At 44.0% G+C, this 25,076-nt stretch overlaps 1 protein-coding gene across 12 annotated transcripts in view; it reads right to left on the bottom strand.

Annotated features, from left to right (window-relative positions):
• The window catches only part of ATP2B2 (ATPase plasma membrane Ca2+ transporting 2), a 301,755-nt gene that overhangs the window by 206,758 nt on the left and 69,921 nt on the right, over positions 1–25,076 (bottom strand). For 2 of the 12 annotated variants that reach the window (XM_066558019.1, XM_066558020.1), the window contains exon 1: positions 24,573–24,750. The exons of 2 other annotated variants lie outside the window; for them this stretch is intronic. The gene's annotated coding sequence lies outside the window, so the exon portion shown is untranslated. Of the gene's footprint in view, positions 1–23,557; positions 23,833–24,572; positions 24,751–24,805; positions 24,893–25,076 lie in introns of those variants that run through there. 8 more of the 12 variants (XM_066558023.1, XM_066558024.1, XM_066558018.1 and 5 more) reach the window with 6 other exon arrangements.

Below are 25,076 nucleotides of genomic sequence, written 5' to 3'. Positions count from 1 at the left end.
CCCCACATCGGAAGGAATTCCCAATAAACACCGCTGTAATCTGTTTACTACATCCTGATGATCCCGTTTAGGCTGTACTAAGCATCCCCAGCAGCTTAGACCTGCTTTATGTAATAGGGCTCGGCCAGCAGCTCTCCCAGCCCCAGAGCTGCTCCTCCTCCTCCTCCCTCCTCTCCAGCTTCGGTTCAAGAAATTGATTTAAAACTTCCTAAATGTAGGGACTCACCTTCCAGGTGCTCACCATTGAGAGAGTTCTTGCAGGAATATAAAACATGGATTTTATATCTATTTCTGTGACTTGAGCATAGCATTGAGCTTTGATCCTCCTCTGAAAGGGCCTGGCTAATATGAAAATGAAGGCACAATAATAAATCTTGTCTCTGGCTGGAAAAGCCATTCAGGCACAGTTGTTTATTATTCCAGGGAATTTGTAGCCACAGACACTTCAAGGAATTGTAGCCAGTGCTCAGAGAGGTGGATTTACTGAAAGAACAAGCAAATAGATTTACTGCACTTCTCTCTCACACAGCCTTTGGGTACTTGCAACATCCACATGGGGCTCACTGAGAGGTGAAAAACCACCCTGACCTCTGCACTCCCCTGCTCTGCTGGATCCATTCCTTAAATTCAGGGTGTTTGGGGCTTTTTCCTGTGAGCAATCCTGCTACACATCACAACAGCAGCTTGCTCTGAGCCCAGGAAGGCCCAGCTGCGGCCTCTCAATACAAAAATTCGGCTTAAAAGAGAGGGACTTTTACCAAGTCCTGTAGTAACAGGACAAGGGGCAATGTTTTCAAACTGAAAGAGGGAATGTTTTATTGAATATTGGAAGAAATTGTTCCCTGTGAGGGTGGGCAGGCCCTGGCACAGGTGCCCAGAGCAGCTGTGGCTGCCCCTGGATCCCTGGCAGTGTCCAAGGCCAGGCTGGACAGGGCTGGGAGCAGCCTGGGACAGTGGGAGGTGTCCCTGCCATGGCAGGGGATAGAACAGGATGAGCCTTAAGGTCCCTCCCAATCCAAACCATTCTATGATTCCATCTCCTGTATGAACTCTGTGATGACATTTCCACACAGAGAAGAGGAAAAGAAAAAGGAAAAGCTGAAAAAAGCAACCAGATAAAATTAAAACGTATTTTGGAAAAATTGAAGTTGAAATCATGGCTAAACCCAGACTGTTACAGTTAGAACCCAAAAGAAGTAAAGCCCAAGTGTTAAACCACCTCCTTAAACCTGGCATTATGCATCCACAGGTGCAGAAAATAACCACAGGACAAAATAATGCCATGGCTGCTGCTCCTCACTTGGGAATCTTGAGAAATCATTTAAGAAGAGAACAGAAATCCCTCAGGAGAAAACAGACCTGAAGACTGAAACTTGTATCAACCCTCATAAATTACACAAGTCTTTGCAGAAATATTCCACCAATAAGCCTGCAAAGGCAACAGAGAGTGTTTAGGAGGGAAAGGTCAGTAATTCCAAATCCAATCACGGTGATCTGACAAACAATTCTGTTGCTGAATGCTTTAAAAATATTGGTCTCTAAACAGCTGAAATCCCACAGCTTTGGATGGGCAGACAGGTCACAGCTTTATTTTTTTCACGATCTCTCCTGCTGCCACTTTGACCTTTGTTTGCAATCAGAAAAGGACAGAATTTAAACCCAGTCTGGTGGAAGTCCAATAAAATCTGATCTCTTTAGCTCCCCTCTCTACATAAAATCTGCAGGGAGTTCACTGTGTATTTTTAGTCTCTTTAATAAAATATCGGACAACAAATCCAAAAGTTTTTAAATGTTGTTATTAATTCCATTACCACCAGGCAATCTGGGCTGAAATTTGGAAGTAGCAAGGTCAGACCTGAGGGAGAAGCTCAGAAAAGAAGTTGGGAAGGGAATTCAGTGAGCTAGACAGAAGAATAATACATTGTCTTGTCAGGAGTTAGCTGTAACCTTTCAAACACACACCACAGAATGGAACCACGGAGAAAGGGCACAAATGGAAGAACATTCCCAAGGGAATCAACAGGCAGGTGCAGGACCTCCATTCCCCAACCCCGTGCTGACTTTAGCACAGCTGTTGCACAAAACAGAACATCAGAAAGAGCCTGTTTCCCTCCAGCCAGGTTTTGTTGGTTTTTCTAAAACCTCTTAAGTTTTCTACTCTGTGACACCACACACTTCCAATCAACTACACACCTGTAATCTCAGTGTTATCAATCCATTTTGGCAGTTTTTGCTACGGCCTCAGGTCAAATGCAGTGTTCTCTTGGAGGTCAGAGTCTGTCAGCACAGAAAGTCTAAAATTCTCAGCATCCAGAACTCCAGCATCATGTGAAAAATGTGTATTTTATGATTGGCTTTTCGCAAATATTAAAATTAATATTATATGTGTTATGTTAGAAAGTGATGCTGTATTAATTTTCTTAAGTAGCGTATAAAATATAGTTTTAGGTTATAACATCATGTTAAAATAGAAACGATGCTATGTAGGATACTTTCTTTGAAAGAGAGGACTTGCACCAGATGGCAGCCACAGGACACCCAAATCTTTCAGAGAAAGAGAATTTATTGCTCCATTATCAGGAGAAATGAACTTCTTCCTGCCTCCATCAGCCCTGAAGACACTGTCAGGAAGAAGCTGACACTGCCCAGACAGAATCCTGTGTTTGAATGGAATTTGTGCATCATGGATGAGGTGTATGAATATGCAACAGGCTGTTGTTTTTAAGGGTTAATCCTCTGTTAACGTGGGTCCTTTTTCAGGCTTATTTTGCCCAGAAAAAGGTACCCGGACTGTCTGTAACTCTTTGTTTCTTTTGTCTCATATTGTCCTAATCCAAATTGTCCAAATTATTATTATTCTAATTATATTACTATTTGTATAACCATTTAATTACCATTAAACTTTTAAATTTTCAAAAACAAGTGATTGGCGTTTTTCACAACCATTTCTCACACAAAGCTGGGAAGTTTTCAAAGACTCCTTCCCCATCTTTCCCCCTCAGCTGCCCAAAGGTGTGACTGGCAGGACCACAAAGATTTGGGATCAATCCAGGCCAAAAGCAAACCTCAGGAGTCAGGGATTCTGTTCTTAGGACGAGGTCTCTAAAGAGAAAATTTGGTAAACCCTGAAGCAAAAGTGGGATCATTTGATGGCTTCACCACAGCTGCTGCAAGAGGCAGGAACCAAGGGATGAGACAGCAAGGTGGAGAAGGAGCAGCTGTGTCTGCAGTGCTGATCTCCACAGGAATCCCTTTATTCCATATGTTGGGAGTGGAATTTAGGTCCCTCAAGCCCATCCATCTTCTGCACCCCTTATGCTGCTGTCCATTCCTGCTCTGAACGACCTGAGGAGCAGTTTTCTGCACATTCTGCACAGGATCACAGCCCAGAAGAGGCTGCAGGAGCTGAGCTGACAGGGTTTGCCCCTGTCCCTCCTGGTGTCCATTTTCCCCGGAATTGCTGCACCTGCAGGTGGGACACCCTTGGTGGAGACAGCAAGTTCCAGCAGGGAGGGACGTGCTGGCACAAGGATGGGGCATTTTCCTGCTAAACAGAGCTGCAGCTTCCCATTTACAGCATCAGGGAAGATGCTAAATGCACAGAAAATCAGTGTGTGCTCAGTTCAAACCTCACTGCCCATGGCTGCCCTTCCCCTGACCTTCCAATGAGCACAGCAGCTCCAGGCTGGTCCAAAGGCAGGATACTCACGGCAGCTTTTTCCATGAGCAGTTTTGTGAGTTAATCACACAGTTACCAGCCCCTAAAGGCCTCTTTTCAGTGCTGTATTCAGCAAAGGTATTTTGAAAGGCAAATACCCCACAGCAGAAAGGTGTGTGAAGAGTATTGCAGTTCTATACCAATGCAGATGGTCCTGCAATCATTTACCCCTTAAGACAATTCCCCCAAGCTGGCACTGTTAACAAGCTTAATTACCAGCCCTATTATTCTTAAGGCTTTTCTTTCCCACTTGCAGACAGGATATTTTTCATCAAGTGACTTAAAACAGAGAGTTTATGCCTACAGGACTGGTCTTCCAGTTGGACCAATACTGAAGTTATGATTTACCACTCAAATCTGAGAAAAACATCTCAAACCTTTAGGTCAGGCAGAGGAGAAGAGGACTACACCTCACTCACAGTTTATTGCTGGTGTATTTGCTATTTTAGGCAGAGAAAACTGAGTACATGTTTCTGTCCTAGCCCAGCAGTGAACTCTCCACAGGTGCACAGGAAAAGGATAAAATACTCTTGTGACTACACTGAGACTTAATTCAAACATTTCACCACGGCAGCTGCACCCTGATTTCATAGCTCAACTTCCATTGAGTGAGAGATCCCTACAGGCAAAACCTTAAAAACGCTATTATTGGCAGAAAACATCATTTAAGGATTGTATTAAATATTAAGTAAGGCTCTCTAAACACAAACTCTTTCCATTTTCCATGCTATTGCTTTACAAGCTCAGGGCTGAGCAGAACTGCACCATGCCCAGGTACAGCAGCTCTTTAGCTCCTGCCAGTTATCCAAACCCAGTCCATTCGCTGGAATGACTCCCAGTTAGAACTCCCCTGTATATCAATAAATACAGAGTAAATTCAGTACAGAACAGGAGGTACCAGGCCACTGTTGCAGTCAGTTATTCCTCTACATTCTCAAGGTTAATGAAATCAAGCAGATACTTACAGAAATCATATCATTCAGGGGCTTTAGGAACTCATTACTCACAGTTGTAATCCATTTTCCTAATCCAGTGATTGGTATTGAGCAATAAAACATTTTGGTCATCTGCTGCAAAAATGTCTCATAAGTGATTATTTTATTTGTTGATACTATAACAACTGAAGTAATGCACAGTTAAATTAAATTATTTGGGGCCCAGCATAAGTAGCATCATTTGGGATGTTTCATTTTGAACCAGTGAACTCTGATGTCCATGACAGATCTGAAAGCACTGTACAACTTCTGCATTTGACACTGCCAAGCACAGGCTGTCTGTAAGAACTCCAGGAGAGTCTCTGTGACACAGGGCTGACATTTCACTGCAGAAGATGTTGTATTTATTATCAACACACTGGCAAAATTCGGGGTTATGCTCACAAAGCAAGTTTCCTTCTCCATCACTTGATCCAAAGCCTTTCCCTTGCAGTCCTGCTCTCCCCAGGACAGGAGGATTTTCTAACTCTGCCCATCCCCACCTCCCCTGACAAATCCCAAATTCATTTCCATGTTACAGCCAAGTTCATGGAGTGGAGAGAACTCACAAGGTCTGACAACTGTCCTGAATATGTGAATCCCTCCCTGGGTCTGATGAGAAGGAACACAATCCATTAGCACAGATACTGATGGAAAAGTATCTCAGAGCTTCTTCCAAGCAATTTCAGAAGCTGCTTTGCTTGTAAAACCTCTTGTTTAGCCACATGTTTATGTGAAATAACAGCTCTGTCAAACCAGCACGCTGAGAATCAACCACAGATAAAAACACAAAGGAAACAGAACTGCTATTGAAATGTTCTGAATGCTCCTCTCATGAGTTGAAAGACAATAATGTGATTGGCAACAGAAAAACCCTGGATGGAGCTTCAGCAAGTTAATTTAAGCCAAACAGCTCCTTAACTTTGGTTTCAATGGACAAGACTCTGCTTAGCTTGTTAGCTCTGTCATCTTGTTTAGATTTTCCAGACTGGTTTACCCATCCCTAATGAATGATATATTTGTCTAATTAGCCTTTAACCCTTCACTGAGAATATACCTGATATGAGGTAATGGAAAATAATACAATAAAAAAAATAATACAATAAATAATAAAAAAATACAATAAAAAAATAACACAATATCAGAACCCCAACCAAACCCTCTGCATCACCTGCTCCTTCCCCACCACCTTTCTTGGTATTCAGGAGCACCAAGTGTTTTCAGCTCATGCTCAAAAGGAATAAATAAAATTATTTAAAAATAAAACAACAACAAAACAACCCCAAAACCCCCACCACTGCTCATCAAGACTAAACAAAAGAAGAAAATTGCTGAGCAGCAGCTGTCACCAAGTAGGAGCTGAGAGAAGAAACCACCAAGCCCTTTTAAAGTCTCCGTCTTTAAGAAAATCCCTCTCTTCTCTCAAAGCTGATTTTTCAGCCTTTTAAACTCCACATAGCTGCCTGACAATTTATCACTGTATTTTCCTTGCCTGTGGGGTCTGTCAAAGGTTTGCATCACAGAAATCTTTGCAAACTGCCTTGAAAGCCCCCCCTGCCCAAGCAGAGCCTTGCTGCACCCAGAGGGAGACACGAAACAACACCTGGGCCTGCAGTGCTCCTCCCCAGGCCCTAAAATAACTTCTGAATCCAATTTGGGAAAAATTTTGCTGTTTACAACCTCATTCCTGTCTATTAAAAAAATGGAATAACAATGGTGCCTGGTGGGTTCACAGCACTTTGCTAAACAAGCTTTTGCTTCATAATTCATTCTATTTTAGCTGGTTAATGTTTGAATCAGCTTCCAATAAAACACACCTCAAGGCTGGTCAGGTAATTCAGAAAGCATTCCTTAAAAAAGCCAAAGCTTTTAGATATATTTATAAATATAAATGTGAATACACACACTGTCAAGAAATGTTTTGGGAATGTTAAAAGTGCAAAACTCAGTGCTCAAAGTTGGCCAAGCACAGGTTATAAATTACCTGTGCTCAAACCATCATAAGGTATTGCCTACACTTGTCCATGCTCCTCATTTTCAAAAATATCTGCATACATATATATAGTTCTTAAAAAATATATTAAAATTAGCTTTATAGGATTCCCAGTTCTGTGTCCAACACACATTCTGGGTTCTCCCTTTTCTCTGTTGTCTACTAGCCATACAAAACTTGGATTAACTTGGATTTTGACAACTGTCCCATATTTTAAAATTCAATTTCTAGTTAAATCTTTATAAGCATGAGAAAGAGCCTTTTTTGGAAAGAAAAATAAAGAGAAAAGTAAAACATGAGATGAAATGTGACATTGGAAGAATGTGTATGACCACTTTGCTTGAGCTCCTAAGTACTGAGTTACCTGAAGCAGAACATAAATAAAATCAAGATCAAAGAAAAGAAAAATATTCATCTGCTACTTCTGTTATAAACTATATCCTTAAAGGCTGTAGTCTGAATTTGCATGAAATGAAATGTCTCATCTGGAGAATGGTCCAAAAGTCCATTATTATTTGCCTAGTTGGTTTTCCACAGGTTTTTTTTTTCCATAGCTGAAATACATGTGGTAGTGATATTTATTTATCCAGAAAGTACTGTTGAAAAGAAAAAACTTTAAAGAGGTATCTGATAGCCAGCTCATGTATGTTTTAAAAATAATTAGATTTTTTTTTGTCTTTAGTAGAAATATATTATATATATCCAAACATTCAGAAAAGGGTTAAAGCCAAGGGCAAACACATGAAAATACTTGGGTAGATTTCAAACTCTGTGTGGAGCTTTGGAAGATCTTCACATGCAGAGAAGTGATACCTCAAGATCATATCCAGATTATTTCTCACTGTTCGACTTTACCCAAAAAATAAAGTTTCAATCAACTGCTTTAAAGGGAAAAGTGTGCATAAGGAGTCCTTCAGCACCTGAAAAAATGTTCAACAGAACAGAAACTCCTAAGAATTCCCAGTGCATCTCCATTTATTCCCCGGCAGCAAACACTTCATTCCCTCTGGGAATGAGTCTGCTGGTTCTGTGTTTGATCCCATCTTTGCTGGGAGCTTGGCCCCACAAGACCCAGCCCCTTCCTACTCCCTGATACCTATTTACAGGCAGGATTTATTTCATGTACAGGCTCTGCATGTCACCACAAACTCCTCAAAACCAGCAGAGTACCGAGGGCTGCTAATATTCAATAACCATACTCAATAACCATACTCAATAACAATACTCAATAACAATACCCAATAACAATATTCGAAACCAACACTCCATAACAATATCCAATAATATTCAATAACGGTACTCAACAATGATGTTGAATAACAATATTGAGTAACAATATTCAATATCAATATTCAATATCAGTGTTCAATGACAATATTCAATATCAACACTCAAGAACAATATTCAAACAGGCCCAGCCACTCCAAACCAAGGCGTTGCACAAACTTCAATCATTACCATGGAAAATCTGCAAAGGAAGTCCATGAACAGTGGAGGACATGACAAGAGCTTTTTAGGAATCACATGCAATGAACTCCAGCTCTGCTGGTTCTCTTTAGTATATAGATAAACCTAAAATACAGTTATTTCCTTCTCTCTCCATCATCCAGTTTCTTTAACAAGGATTTTTTTTTATGAATAACCTGCAAATCTGTCACTCAGAATTATTTTGGCTTTTTTTGTCAGGATGCACTGTACACATCTATGTCCAATGCCTCATCTAGTGTAGCTGCACTACAAAGATAATTGAGGTTAAATAAAAATAATTTAGGTTAAAACTCTGGAAAACAAATAGATTGAAAAAACATGGCATAACAAACAGTTAGTAAATGGTACAGGAAAATAAAAGGGTGAAATGCTTTAGATAGACCTAATTAAAAATTCATATAAAATAAGCAATTCTAATAAATTCAGGTTTGGGAGTTCTTTCTTTAACCTCTGATTAATTTACTGGTCATGATCCTAATTACAATGTAGGGCACTGCCAAGTGCTGCCAATGAATATCTATTCCTTTGTAGCACAAATTACTGCTCAAAAGCTGAGGTAAGATATCTCAGAATGAATAAAGGTTTTGGGGAGGCCACAGTGTTAATGGGATCACTTAAGAAAAATATTCTGACTCAGCTTATAATTAGGATTTCCACTTTTACTCAGCTTAGGGAACATTTTCTCCAGAACAGGATAGGACTGTTTAGGTTGGAAAAGCCCTGGGAGAGCACTGAATCCAAGAGTTATCACCACCCAAACCTGTCCCCAAGTGCCACAACTAGGTGCTCTTTGAAAATGACCAGGAATGGTGACTCCACCATTTCCCTGGCAGCTGTCCCAATGCCTGACCACTCTTTTAGTGATTATTCTTCATTTCTTCAGTCTAAACCTCCTCCTGTCCCTGTTCCCTGGAGCAGAGCCCGACCCCCCCGGCTGTCCCCTCCTGTCAGGAGCTGTGCAGAGCCACAAGGTCCCCCCTGAGCCTCCTTTGCTCCAGGCTCAGCCCCTTCCCAGCTCCCTCAGCCCCTTCCCAGCTCCATTCCCTGCCCTGGACCCCTCCAGGTCCCTCTTGTGAGGGGCCCCAGACTGACCCCAGGGTTTGGGGTGGTGCCTCAGCAGGGCCAGCTCAGGGGACAATCCCTGCCCTGCTCCTGTGGCCTCACCATTCCTGACCCAGCCCAGGTGCCCTTGGCCTCCTGCACATCTGGGCACCCCTGGGCACAGCTGGGTTCATGTCCAGCCGCTGTCCCCAGCACCCCCAGGGCCTCTCCCACCTTTCCAGCTGCTCATGCCCAGCCTGGAGCTGCAGGGGTTGCTGTGACCCCAGGGCAGGACCCACACTTGGCCTTGCTGTCCCCATCCCTCTGCATCCCCTTGGACAGCAAGCAAGGAAAATTCCCCAAGGTCTATAGTGAATATTTCCCCCCAGAACCTGCTGCTGACACCAGGTCTCAGTGAGAGCCCAGGAGTCACAGGCACAGAGCTCCCAGCATCGCCACAATCCCAGTCTGACTCTGATCCTGACATTCCCTCCCGCTGCCTTTTGCCCACCTGATCCCGGTAAGGGCACCAGGCAGCCCCAGTGGCTTTGTCAGAATTCCTGCAGGAACCTCACCAAGCCCCAAAAAACACAGTTTAAAATATTCTTTGCACAACTCTGGCCAACCATTCTGCAGCATCGTGCCAGGCCACTTCCCCTTGATTAGAAACATTTGCTCAAATGAGGTTATTTTGAGTTGCAAGTACATTACCTTGTGTCAGGGAATGATTCATGCATACAGATTTTAATAAAATAATTAACATTTTGTGCATAAGACAGTATTTAATGTTCTAGACCAAGATGTCAGTCTAAATCCTAGGCAGAACCACACTTTCCATGCCTGAATTATTCAAATATCAAATCCTTGTCATGCTGTAAAAAACAGCTGTTTGAGAAGAATCATTTTTTAAATGATATTGAAAAGATATATTTAAATATATTTATATCATTTTTGAGAAGAATGATTTTTAAAATGATATTGAGAAGATATATTTAAATATATTTACATCATTTTAAAAATTATTCTTCTCAATATCATTTTGAGAAGAATCATTTTTAAAATTATGTAAATATATTTTATATGTGGAATGGTGACTAAACCACTAAAGGTCAGACTATATTTTGTCTATCAAAAAATACAGGGGTTTATAAGCCTTTTTTATTTGTAAACACTGTTTAGAAGGTCTAAATATGCAAAAATCTGTTCTTGCAGCAAACAGTTGATGGATGGGATCTAATCATGTCCAGATCAGGTATGTTCATAAGGACTGGGATGCATTCAGGTCTTTGGTGACGAGGGAACAATTGCAGTCCACAGGAGAAAAGTCAAAATATTGTTTTGACAATTTACATTAAATTATGCTCTCACATTTCTTTCTCTGCAGCTACCAAAAAATACCAAACTTTTTATGCCAAATTTTTGCTTTGCAAGAAATATCAGAATCTACTAAGTGCTATTTGCAGAAAATCCTTCTCAGTGAATGCTCTTTACCCATTCCCCATTGCAGCTGACCTCTCCCACTGGCCCCAGCCTGAGGAGCACATCATTTGTCACCAGCACATAACCTGGGGACAAGTACTTGATTATTTGTGATATTTCCAAGATGCAGGACTGCTGAAACATTTCCCTTGCAAAATGTCCTCGTGCAGCTCTTGAACCACTTCCTGCTGCATTCTCCTAATGAAATTATCCCTCCTCTCATCCCCCATCCCTGCAAACTCACTCAGGACACCCTGAAAAGGTGGAGCAGCACTGCAGCAGTGCTCACCCCATCCTCAGGAGCCCTCCTCTATCAGGGCTGCACCTTTCACCAGGAAAATTGAATTTCCTTGGATTTCAGCAGGACCTGTCTGCACTTAGCACCAACAGGAGCATTTTTTTCATTTGCTACGTGACAAAATTCCCAGCCAGGAGCTCTCATTTGTGATGGAAGATGGAACAAACAGCAGCAGCCTAAATTTCCTCACCTCCTTCCTGGCTGCTTTGCATTCTGAAGAACAAACCCAGCCATTCCAACATTCCCATTAATCTACAATCCCAAAGCTCTACTGGATTGCTGCTACACGCAGCAAATGCTCCCATCAACCACTGGGAAAAGCTGTGTTCAACTATTCCCAGAAAAATCTAACTGTGGTGGGAAAAGTAGAATTTTTACCCAAACTAACCATTTTAACGATTTTGAAAATAAATCTTACCTGTAAGGTTTTTATTTTTTTACCTTTATATAAAACTTCATAAATAAATGGCTCAATGTTAAAACAAGAAAGAAGATGCAGATTTATTTCACTTCTCTTGTTTTGTCCTATCTTCAAAATATTAGATGAAAACCAAGTTCTTGGTAACTTTACATCTGATTTACTTAGAGATGAAGTATTTTTGCAAAGCCCTGTTAAGCATTTGCAGGCCCTGAAGTCATTGGACAGGTCAGTTCTGCAAACTGCATGTAGTGATTGAATGAACATGCAGAAAGAACTGCATTTAAGCCATTTCTGGAAAATGGCTTTTGATTGTGGTTTGTAGACTGAACACAGGGTGGACTGAAATTATATTTCAGCATTGAAACATCCAATGAAACATTTAACAAGAATTCTTCAACCTTATCACCTTTTTTTTTTTTTAAAGGCTCTTTTTGCCTAATAAGATGATTGATAAAGCACATTTCCCATCTCACAGTGGCATATTTGGGGGGATTGAAATTCTCCCAGTTCTAAGAATTAGTTCTGCAGTAAACCAGCCCTTCCATCAGGAATTCCAACTGGAATTTGCTCACAGTCCAGACCAGCTGGGCAACTCTTGAAGCACCACAGTTTCTGCATCAATTATCCCTGGGGAAATCTATAGATTTCTAATAATCTATGGCTTCCTTTTGAACGATGCAAAAGGGATTTATGGAGAGGATTTTTCAGGCACGCCATCAGTCAGAGAGCTTTAGAGACAAATACTGGGTTCTGCAGAAGCATTTTTACACTACTTGGACACTCACAAACGCAATCACTCCCTCCTGCCAACTCCCAGATTATTATGCAATATACCCAAGCTTTTACATTTATTCAGTATACACAACTGTGGTTCAATTTGGCACATTTTTGGTTTTTAAATATGAATAAGAATGCTTCAAAGAATAAAAACGGAGTTGGGAAATATTTATACAAGAAGCTGAGTATGGATTAAAATTGCTTGGCTTCAAAAGTAAAATTAGATGATGTTTAATTTAGTTTATTTATGAAGTTGTATTTGTTCAATTTAAATACGTAATCTCCTCTGAGAGAGTTCAGCTTTGCAAAATGATAATCTGTTCCTATATTTCTATTAGTTGTGATTTATTCTGATTCATTCCTTTGTTCAAAAATGCTAATGAAAGCAGATGATGCCGAAGAAGATCCACAAGCAACAACCAATATATCCATCAGTCTGAAAAACAGGGAGAGGCTGCTCCACACACTCAGGCAAGAAATCCCAGACAAAAGATTTCCAGGGAGACACTGGCTGTGGAGAAACCCAAGCTCAGGCTCAACCAGCACCACCTAAATTCTCAAAACTCATCTCAAAATGTCCTGCAAAGGCACACAGCAAATTCCCTCCCTCCTCTGGGCAGACATGGAAGAGAGATGAATGCTAAAAATCAGTTTTGCTGGGCTGTGATGGGGAGGCCCCAGGGAGGAAAAGCTGCCCAAAGCTCTGGGGACTCGGGGACTGCATGTATTGGACAGATGGACAGCAGCTCTGCCACTCTGGAAGTCTTCTGAGAAGGCACCAAAGAGATTTTCCCATGGGACATCAGGTTTGGAGTGGTTTTTCACAGAAAGGTGATGAAGTTCTGGCATGGCTGCCCGGGGAGGTGGTGGAGTCCCCATGCCTGGGTGTGTTTAACAAAGCCTGGATGTGGCACTGGTGCCAGGGTTTGATTGAGGTGTTGGGGCTGGGCTGGACTCCATGATCTTGAAGGTCTCCTCCAGCCTGGTCATTCTGTGATTCTGTGAATTCTGTGACTTTGCCTGTCCCCAGTTGTTGGTGTGTTCACTGCACACCTTGGGTGAGAGCCTGGCAGTGCTGGGGTGTCTGCACAGGCCACAAACCCTTCTTCCATCACTGGCTCCTACAGCTGCACCCAGAAACTCCCACAGAAACACCCCTGGGGCTTGCCAGGGTCAAGACCTGTTTGCAGACAAAAGAATTTGCCACTGATAACAGAGATCCTAGGAAATGCCTTAATTACAATGAGATTTTTTCCATCCTCCACATGGATTAAAAACCCTCCAAACCACTATCTCTGCTCTACATACTTTTTCCTTACAAGGCTATTTCTTATGGGCACACATGGAATATCCCACTTTTCCCATGTCCTTCCCCATGGAAGCTGATGGATCTTCAGTTTAAGCCATGTAACAATATGGTTTGAAGGGATAATAAATAATAACAACAGGTTTGAGGGGATTCCCTATTTCTAAACTTTTATTTGGTTTCTCCCAGGTGAAAAAGAGTAGGATCTCCTCCCTCTTCCTTCCAGAACTAAAAGCAGCTTCATGGAGCCCTTATGGCCATCTCCACAGATGTTTGGTGTTCTGTGATTTAATGGGGCATGTGGTTCATTCCTTGGTCTGTTCAGTCCTCTGCAGGAATGAACTCCACAGCTCCCAAGAAGAAATTTTTATCTCAAGTAATCACAAGCATTCCTGTATTTGTTTTCTTACTGCTGTGGTGGAACTTGGGGGCTGTAAAAAAGCAGTCATGGGAGAGAAAGTCAAATCCATAGAAAATTTTGAATTCAGTGAGGCCTGGAGCTTTGAGGCTGTGTTCACTACAGAACAAACACAAAAGCCAGACCAAGATGGAAATGTGCTGCTGCTCCTGAGGGTAACTCCTGAATAGAAATCTCTGGCAGCTGGGAGGAAAGTTTCTGGAGAGCCAGCTGTGAGGTCAAACAAGAATTACTGAGGAAGGGAGTGGATCTGGTGTGTGGGAGGCAGTACAAAATTGGTATTGTTTTCAAGTGAACCACTGCAAGATTAACTTTGAATGGAATTAAACTCCACAGCAAACCAAAGAGCAAGAAGGATTTGAGAGCCACTGCTCTCTGCTCGGGTGCTTTGAGAGATGCATACGTGCACATGTGTACATACACACAGACACTGATTTTCTTCTCCATGGGCAAGGGTTTATCCCTTCCCCAGGACTCTTCCCGAGCTTCCCTGTGACATGTGCCCTCCTCGAGGGGCCCTTTGCCCTATGCAGGGTCAGTGGGAGCCCTTCCAGCCCACTCTGATTTGCTGGCCCTGCCACAGCCCCGGGTCGTGCTCTGCCTGGAGGCAGCAGGATCAGTTCTCTGATGGGATAAATCCAGCACAGAGGCTTTCCAGAGGATCCCAGAGCCTAATCCTCTCTGATTCCCAATGCCCACAACAGCACTGAGCTCACAGGACTGTCTCCCACTATAAAGTGCCTTCTTTAAAAGGAATATGCTTGGATGTTTCTACTTAATTTAATATTTGTTCTTTCACAGAATTCTAATTCAGGTTTAATTTAAATATTGCAATTATTCTTCTCTCAGGGTTTGGCAATTAAGGCTCAGAAAGCACTGCTGCTTACCTGATTGATCCTAAAAACTTGAACATGTCCTGTATCTGCAGCTTTCATCTGCTCCACATAAGGTAAAGGAGGGGAACAAGATTTCCTTAGAAGGAAGCTGGACCCAATTAAGAAATTGTATGTTAGTTTTCTCTAACAAAAAAAAAAACCACCCCAAAAATACTTTCCTAGCAATATTTTTCAAGATCCCCTCCTAATCCTAAAGCAGATATGTAAATGAGACTTGTATGTTTAAACCTCATGCTCAATTTTAAGTCTTAAAAAGATTCAAGAAAAAAAAAAAAAAACACTTCAGATGTCATGTCTTGATGTCTTCCATTTTCCCTTTCATTCCTTTCCATCCTCAGTTCTGGTACCAGAATTGTGTTTTCAGATTAAAACTTCCAAGTGTATTTCTAAACTAGAAAAAGGAGGACAAGGGCAGGGATGAGGACACTTAATTTATTATCTTTTCACAGTAGAGTTACAGGGAACCTTAATGATATACCAAGCTATAAACCCTGTAGCTGGTACTGTATTAATCATCTGTCTACATGAGAACTCAGATAAATATATAATCCTATTTCTGCATTGCAGATTTTATATGTGCCTTCCTCAGATTGCTGCTTCTTTTTTTTCATTATTTTGAAAACATTGCTGGAGGGGAGGATCCATCCCAAGGTAGGGAATGGCATCCTAACTGTACTTGCTTCAGTTGAACAGCCATATTAAGATTTATAAGAAGATAACCAAAGCAATAGGCAGCAATTCAAGCTTTGCAGCAGAGAGTCCCTTTTTTTTTTTTTTAACAGTCTGAGCACAGTTTGTCTCTCTCAACACATTCTCCCTTCTCCAAGGTCAAGTCTGCTGCCAGCCACAGGCAGCAGCTGGCCCACCCAGGCTTCCCCCAGCTTGGGGACAAGCCAGGTCCCACCTGCATATCCAAACCAGTTCATTTCAGACAGGTTCCTATCCATGTCATCTCTTGTTGTGTCATATATTCCTGAAAAAAAATCATATTCCCCTTTTCTGTCTTCCCAAGAAGAAGACAGAAAAGGGGAATATGATTTATTTCCATGCTCGGGCTTGACTTCAGCCCAAGCATGGAAATAAACCCAACCCCCCCACATTCTGTAATATTTAGGCATCACACGGGACAGACAGAGATACCCAGTCCTATTTTAGATGAACCCAAACAAGATTTAAAACCAAATAAACCAAAGATTCTGCAAACAGTGGTGCAAACTCACCAACACAGTGCCCTGGGGGTAACAGCTCCCCACAAACACTCAGGATAAAGCATCACCTCCAAACCCCTATGCCCTGAAGGGGAGCTCTTGGTGCTGCAGTTGAAATATCAGGGCAGTCCTTTCACATCCTTTTGGGCACCCCCTCAGCCTTTCCCCTCCATGGCAGGAGCTCTGTCCTGCCTGCTGCAGAAGGATGCAGTGTGGGCATGAGGGAGGCACCCAAAGCTCAGTAAGAGCCATGGAAATTACCTGCAGAGCCAAAAGTTTGTCCCCAAGAAAGCTGGGAGCTGTCCTGCATTGGGATTTGGGCATCTCATCCCTCCTGTAATCTTCCTGCTCCCACAGTTTGTTTTCCTGGCATTTTCAGCCATCTTATTCAGCACTGCTGATTTAGCACTACCATTTTATCCTGCAGTTCTCTGCATAACAATCACCACGACAGCATCACAGAGACAACCAGTCCTACCATCATGCAAATGTCCTCCATGGGTACTGCAACAATTTGCATTGCATCTCAGGAGCTGTCTGCAATTCTTCTTGGAATTTCCCAGGTTAGCTCAACTACTCATAAATAGGTATTGCTTCAAGCACTGGGGGAAGGAGGATGACAATCTCATTGTGAAAAAGACCATGAAATCATCATTTCATTGTAATTGCATTTCGCTGGTCCCTTAATATCAAACATCATTTGGAGGTATTTTTAGAGCAACGTGCAAAATGTTCATTACAATGCAAGCAGAGGAAAGGGACATGGGAAGCCTGCAGTGCAAATTGAGCAGCTGTCCTCAGCCAGGACAACAGCTTCTTCTCCAGCTGACTTCCAGAGGACACAGATCAATGCTGCCTCCTGACAGTTGGGATTGCACTTTTCCCAAGGAGACTGGAAGGGTTTATTGGGAACGCTGTTCCCTTCCAATGACCTGTGTGACACGAGGTGTGCCACTGTGAAAGACAAGTCAGATCGGTGGCAGAGCATTTTATTGTGCTCCATCAGCACCCAGGGGGGGCCAAGGTTAGTGAGATGCTGAGCACAACCATTGCAATGAATTCATCCAACCCCAAGACAAACAGTGCACATGCCAAAGAGCCACCACCCCTCTAGGAAGTGTCCCCCTTCCCTCAAGGCCCACTGGGGCACAGCAGGCTGCTGAATAAAGAGTGAGGATGGAGGAGCTGGGCTTGGAAGGCTGAGGCAGCCAGGGGAATGGGGATGGAGATCCCCCCATGTCAGAGCCCAGGACATCCCTCTGGCTGTCCTGGAGGGCTCAAGGCTGCCAGGAGGCTCAGAGACCTTGGCACAGAGTCAAAACCACCTGTGCCTTTGATTTTAACCCATGGAAACAATTACCAACTTTGTGTGAAGATTTACAAGCCATGAGAGTTTAAGTAGAATGACAGTTTGTCACAAGATAGAAAAGCAGAATTTTGGGTTATTAGAATGGGGGTTCAGAAGCCAAGATGGAAGGACTGAAGCAGCCACCTGATACTGACACTTTGTAGACATCGTATGATTATTCCTCTACACTTCTATCTACTGATGAGGACCTTACTCTTCTAGTATATTAATTACAATCGACTTCCAATCCTTAGAATCTGGTTTAAACCCCGAGAAGAGTAATAAACATAATCCTATTCATACTGGCCCTATCACTGACCCTAAGCATCCTCTTAACTGCACAAGGCACTGGGCATGCCTTGTCCTCCTTCTTTCTTCTTCTTATCCTTCATCTTCTGGGTGATGGTGGCATTTTTGGATTGGTTTAGAGTAGAAACTCACTGTCTAACACAGGTGACAGGTATTGGGAAATTATTGTAAATAATGTACACATAGTTTTTAGTATAATAAACCAACACCGCCTCTGGGGCGGTCAGTGTGCCACAGACTGACCCGCTGGACAGACCTCAGCAGGTCAGAAAAAGAATGGAATGGATAACTGAGAATAAACAACCTTGAAATCCACAGTCAGAGAATCCTGTCTCCTCCTTCAATCCCAGGGCTGGGAAAAAGAGACTTTCGAACACCTCGGGGTCATCTCGACCACAGAGACTCTGAGACCCCCACTCCAGCCACGGGTGACAGATGGCAGCAGAGCAGAGTGCAGCAGACCCCAGGATGTGTGTGAGGCTGTGAAGGTGTCCCAGACTGTTCCACTCTCCTGCAGGAGCCTGCTCCTTGCTGGTTCCAGCCCCACTGTGCTGGCTTCAGGTTTTGAGGATACCTGGACTAAAAACAGTGGGGCATGGAATTAGTGCAGAGGGATGAGACAGCACAACCAAAGGGACTGAGCATGGCAGGGGTTCTGAGTTTGGAAAACTGAGGCCTCTTGAGCTCCAGAAGGAAGATGAGGCTGAGCAAAGAAGTGATCTCTGAGAAAACAAGGGTATCCAGGATTAAAAAAAAAGTGAAGATAGGACAGAAGACCAAGGGGAGTTTGGAAAGACAAGTAAGGGGAGATCCTGGAATTCTGAGATGCATGGAGACAAAAGCCTGGGACAGCCTGGGAGATCAAGCAGGGTAAAAGCCCAAAACTTGTTGGATCTTGGATAAACTCCATCACCCAATCCCAGCATTGGCTGTCATTCCCTGCCTCACGTGGGACAGCTGGTGGGAATTGTCATATGAAACTTTAGCTGGGGGACCAGAAGGAGGGATCCCAAATCCTGTTTAAAATGCTGAGTCTGATCCTAAACTGTGGTCCAAAGTCTGCACAGATTTCTGCTGTGGAACACAATCCAAACCAAAGCACAGAAGATAACTTATCAGACTAAGACAGCTCTTGTCTAAGTAAAAATCTCCTCAGATGGAGTGTGTGTATGAGGAGTGTCATTTTCTCCAAATGCCCAGCTAATTTCCAGAGGTCAGGAGCTGGAAGGTCAGTGAACTGGACAGGCCAGGACTACAGAAATAGCTCTTTGCCCAACATCCCACAGATAAGCATCTTCCCTATCCTGTTTCCTCATTCTGTGCGACAGATTTTTCAGCAAGACCCAAATCAGATTGGACTAAATCTCATTTTATTTTTAATTCATTTCATATGGTTTTATTTTTAACTCACTTTAATTGAAATGCAGTGAATGAAATTATCAATTGAAATTACTTCATCAGCTGTGAGTCTTCATTCTTTAATATATAAAATAAGCTCTTAGTAAATCTGAATCACTGATTTTCCTGTTTCATCCTCAAACCCTGGGATGCTGATGCAATGCATTGGGCATTCAATATTGCAAATTCCACGCTCTCAACCATAAACGTATTCAGGATATTGACCAATTTTTTGGCATTTTTTAATAACACAGCACTTCAATTCTGGGCTAAATCTTGAAATTGCAGTTCCAGCTCTAATCTTCTCCTTCCAAGGGATTTCTTTTGATGCAATAGCCAAGTGCTTTATTAATGGCCTGGATGGAGGAACAGAGCACCCTGTGCAAGGGCACAGAGTGGGCAAACGGGGAGGTGTGGCTGTGCCACCAGATGGATGAGCTGCCTCTCAGAGGGAGCCACGGGCCAAGAGGAATCCCAGGATGGCCAGCAAAGGGAAAGGCAAGCCTGTGCCCCTGAGGCAGGACAGGCTGGAGGCCAGCTGGCTGGGAAGCAGCTCTGCAGAAAAGCCTTGGGGCTCCTGTTGGACCCGAGGCTGAGCAGGAGCCAGCAGAGTGTCCTCACAGCACAGGGCTGCCTCCCTTCCCACCACTACTCCCAGCTGGGATGGGGGAGCAAAGGGGACCTGGACTTCATGGAGAGAGCCTTCCAAAGGCCTGCAGAGGGGAGGAAAGCACTGGAGCACCTGACACACACAGGTAGGAGGCTCAGAAAACTGGGACTGCTCAGCCTGGGGAGCAGAAGGCTCAGGGGGAACCTTATCAATGAACAGCTGATGGGAGAAAGTGAGGAAGATGAAGCCAGACTCTTCTCAATGGTCTCAAAAAGGCCAGGAGAGCAAAGGTAGAACATTCCATTTAAAGGTCAAATGCTGTGATGGTGGCCAAACAGTGGCACAGGTGGCCCAGAGAGGTTGGGAAGTCTCCATCCTTGGGGATCCTGAAACCCTGACTGGACATTGCCCTGCTATAGGTGACTCCACCTGGGGCAGGAGGGGTTGGGCTGGACCATCTCCAGAGGTACTTGCCAACCTCAACTCTTCTGTGCCTCTGAAATCAGCTTCCTGCAGCCATTTCACCTTCAGCGGGTGGGCAAAGGAGACAAGAGGTAAAAAATGCACAAACTCTTCCATGGAAATCCTGGTTTTACTGCTGGGCCTCTTCTAGCTTTTCCCATTAACTGTTTCTAGGATTCTCTGGGAGCCTGGTGCACAGCCCTCAGATGCTTTAACTGTGCCATGAATATTTTAAAAACGAGGGAAAGCAAGTTACCAGCAGCATGAACTTGTTCATACACTGCGTGGTAGAAGGGAAGTATTTTGTAACTTGGTTACCATTTCCCAACTCTGCCAGCTCTGGTACCTAAGCAGGAATTCCACATCCCTTCTGAGGCTCCATGTTTCACCCATCTGCAGCGTTTCTGTCCTGCCTTTCACAGAGCTTGACGGCCTCCTAAATTTATTAAAATACGCCTCGTTCCCAACCCTTCTCTTATACATTGGTTCTTCAACTGCAAATCTCCAGGTTTAACACAAAAGCCAAGGTTATTTATCAAAAATACAACAGTAAAACCATGCTTTTTAACCTAAAACTTGAACCAAAAAGCCTAGAACTCATAAAATTGTACTGTATGGTTACATTTCCTACAAAAGGGCACTGAACTTTCCAATAAAGATCACAATAAAATGCCACTGACCCTTGTTTTATGGGTGAAATTCAAGCCTATACATTTATATAACCTCCACAACGCCCTTTATTTATCTCTATGGCACACCAAAAACCATCCAGCATGCAGAGCACAACCTACCTAGAGAGAAAGACTCTCTTCTCTTATGCAACTGCTCCACTAAGGCTCTGTTACCTCGGAGCACCGGGGAGGGCTGGATCCCGGCGAGCATCCGAGCATCCCTGCTGGTCCAGGGCGGCGGGGCCGAGCCTGCCCGGCTGCCAGCCCGGACTGCAGTGGCTCGGGAGCGATCCCGGCACACACGGGGGGATGGATGGAGCTCTGCTGAGCGATCCCGGCACACACGGAGGGATGGAGCTCTGCTGAGCGATCCCGGCACACACACACACAGGGATGGATGCTGCTCTGCTGAGCGATCCCGGCACACACACACAGGGATGCTGCTCTGCCGGAGCGATCCCGGCACACACACACACAGGGATGGATGCTGCTCTGCTGAGCGATCCCGGCACACACACACACAGGGATGGATGCTGCTCTGCTGAGCGATCCCGGCACACACACACACAGGGATGCTGGTCTGCCGGAGCGATCCCGGCACACACACACACAGAGGGATGGATGCTGCTCTGCTGAGCGATCCCGGCACACACACACAGGGATGCTGCTCTGCTAAGCGATCCCGGCACACACGGAGGGATGGATGCTGCTCTGCTGAGCGATCCCGGCACACGCACACACAGGGATGGATGGTGCTCTGCTGAGCGATCCCGGCACACACACACACACACAGGGATGCTGCTCTGCTGAGCGACCCCGGCACACACGGAGGGGGAGATGCTGCTCCCTCAGAGGCTCCGTTCAGAGCGGAGTCATCACTCCCTGCCTGCCTCAGCACGACCAGGAGCCCACGGAGGGGCTGGCTGGAGATTTAGTATCATATTTTAATAGCTACATTAAACAAAAACACCTCTCCAATCCTTAGCTGTTGGGTTTTTTTAACCCTTTTTTCAACTGGCAAAATTAACTTAATTTCGCCAGTTGAAAAAGGGGTTAAAATTAAGTAATTTCAAATTAATCAGAAATGTGTGGTTTTAATCATGGTGGGGGGAGAGGTTGACATTTGATCAGATCATGTATAATCTGACCGGAATTAATCAGAGCAGTACTTGCTAAATTTCACATCCTTCATTGTGTCTCCTTGAAAACACAATAAAAAAAACCTGGCAAAAAGGCAGCTTATTCTCCACAAGGTTTCCCAGTCAGGTTAATCAAATGAACCACTTTGGTCCCTTCAGAAGATGATTTTAGGTGCAAGCTGTAGAAGTGTTTCCATTTCCTAAGGGAGGTGGGGTCCATTTGGAGAACCCCCACTGCTGGAGTCCTGCTGCAGTGCAATGGGCTCTCACTGAGTGGGAGAGGGAGTTACAAGGTCAAGACTTCTACATTTATTCCAAAATGGAACACGGAATTACTACCTACACAACTGGCATTTGACAGTGTGAACTCCAGGATGAAAATGGAAAAAAAAAAAAATATTAAAAGCAAGAACACTTTTAACATTTTCATACGTTAGCAGGATGTAAGCTCGCGGTCGCTGTATTCAGACAGGAAGATATGTAAATATATATTGAGTAGGATTCAAAAAATGTTGCATCCCTAATCCAACAGCACTGGGAAAGATAAGCTGAACATTTTAAATGCTGGGGGAAGACGAAAGGGGAAAAGAAAATCTTTCCAAGCTGTTTCCTGGATACATGGTATGAAATTTAAAAGGAAAAAAGCACTCACAAAAGTGACTTCACAGCAGCTCTTAGAAGAACAGTATGATACCTAGTTCATCATTGCCATGTCTTCTGCAACCTGGAATCCTGCTGGGAAGCATGAAACTCTTCCAAGCTGTTCCAGTATACATGCATGCAACCTTTTTATATATGCAGAAAGCATGAGGGATATCACGCCGGTTTGGTTTGCAGCAGAGAAGAAAATTGACCTTTTCCATGAAAATGAATGTATATTTAGCATTGATGCGGGCCAAAATCAATTCTCTATAGAAATGAAGACAGACACACAAAAAGGATGAAAAGGGGACCATACAGAGAAAAATAAATAAACAAAAGGGAAAAACCTTCATGCTGCATTGCTCTACACAACTTATCTACGAGCCTTATTTTATTGCCTTATTCACAAACTTGCTCATTTTACCAGCACTACAGGGAAAATGTGAACCACCTCTTCACAGGTAGCAATTTGGATTAAAATGAGAGGAGCATGAACAAAGTAGAAGCTGTCTGTGATCAAAGACCTGCTGGATACCTGAGTCAAACAGTTATTCCAGAGCAAGGTACAAGAGCCAGTCATGCATATGGATGACCTCTCACAAATTAAATGCTAATCAGGAATGCATCTCAGCAGTAAGAGAAAAACATGTGGACTACGAAGTCGATCTGTAATCCCTTCTCTAAGGAAATACTAACAAACCCCCCACCCCCCCGTTACCAATTTCATACCACAAACATCCAACATCAGCCTCACATGCCAGCAATAAAAGCGCAATTTTCCCACGTTGGACGTGCCAGCTCTCCTCCAGCCATCCCAACTTGTGTCACATCCCTGCAATCCTTCCCCAGCCCCACCACAGAAAGCAATCAGGGGGTCAAAGCCCAGAAACCCTGAGGAGCAGGGATGTAAAAGGTTTCTCCTGAATCGGAGCCGTTCCCTTGGAGCCCCTCCAGCACTCACCTTGCAGAAGGAGCAGCAGCAGCGGGCTAAGCATCCGCTGGTGGCTGCCTGGGAGCCCCGGGACTGCCCACAGCCATGGCCCCGGCAGCCCTGGGGACGCTCAGGGAAGTGCCCCGGCTGGGATAGGACGAGCCTGAAGTCGGGACTGGGGAGGCTGGGGCAGAGCCCGGCTGCTGGCGGAGCGCAGGAGCTGCCAGCGCCGCAGGCGCGGATCAAACGCACAGAATCTCCCTTTACATAATCGGAAATGACTCCTGGAATCTCAGGGCTTCTCTTAAAGCGTTGGGTGCCTCACAAGCAGCCAAAAAAAGCTTTTTCCATGCAGCGTTCAGTGGGTTTAAAGCTGATTCTTCTTTTGGTTAAGTAGATAGATAAATAAATAAATAAATAAATAAATAAATAAATAATGGAAGTCTATCTGTCACAAGTCTTAATTAATATACCATACACCTCAGGAAAGCCTTTCCCCATCTTCCCACAGGAAACACCATGCATGGTAAGAAGGAATTACAGAAAATTCCCAGTTTCTTCCACATTATTTTCTAGTCCATCTCAATACAAAGGCAATGCTTGGGGGTTTTAACCTGCATGCCCTTTACTTTCAAACAAACGCACTGAAAAACTATAAACAGCTCTATAAAGGAACTCAGCTGAAGATTATAGATTTTTCTAACATGAAATAGCTTTGCCTATTGCAAGAGAACATTAAAGTTAGAAAAATACAACAGTCAAAGTGTACTGCTCACATTTTAGTGAAATGTGAGCTTCTGAAAGAAAAAAAAAAGGCACATCCGATTCTTACCAGCAATGATAAAAGCAAAATCCCATCCACGTGTTTTCCTCATCACTAAAGAACTGATTTAATCAAAATCAAGCCCATACGTTTCAAAAACAAGATCATGCTGAATTCTCAACCTACCGAAGCCCAGCAAACGCTTTCTGATGCAAGAGAGCCTTTTAGCTATGCAGTTTCTCTTTGACCTTACAGAATAATCTACACGAGTCGCAGCATTACCTTTGCAGAGACTCCCGGGGCACGAACCAAAACCTAATGCATCCCTCAGCCTCATTCCCCACACCATCTTCCCATCAGCTCGCGCCTTCTCCGGCAGCAAAATGCCAAATTAACGAGCTCAGGAACGGAAAGGGGGAAAAGATTTTTTTTTTTTTTTTTTTTTTTATTATTATCATCATCACCATCATCGCCACCATCACTATTGCTCCCGTGCTGTGGATGTCGCTACTTACTCGGCTAAGACATGCTCCCCAGCGCAGCGGCGGCGGCAGCCTGCTGGCGGCTAGCGGGCGGAGGGCTCGGGGCTCGGCATGGGCGCGGGCAGGCGCGCAGCGGCCGCGGAGGAGCCGCTCTGCAGACCGTACCACCAGCGCGGAGGGGAGGCAGCGCCCGCAGCATCCCCGCACCGCACCGACAGCGCACCGACACCGCACCGCGGGGACACCGCACCGCGGCCGCTCGCGGAACGAACCAAAAAATAAATAATAATAATAATAATAATAA

The sequence above is a fragment of the Molothrus aeneus genome, chromosome 12 (genome assembly GCF_037042795.1).
Source record: "Molothrus aeneus isolate 106 chromosome 12, BPBGC_Maene_1.0, whole genome shotgun sequence".
In the NCBI taxonomy this organism is placed as follows: Eukaryota; Metazoa; Chordata; class Aves; order Passeriformes; family Icteridae; genus Molothrus; species Molothrus aeneus.
The sequence above is the reverse complement of the archived record's forward strand: the minus strand, read 5'-3'. Positions and strand labels throughout refer to the sequence as shown.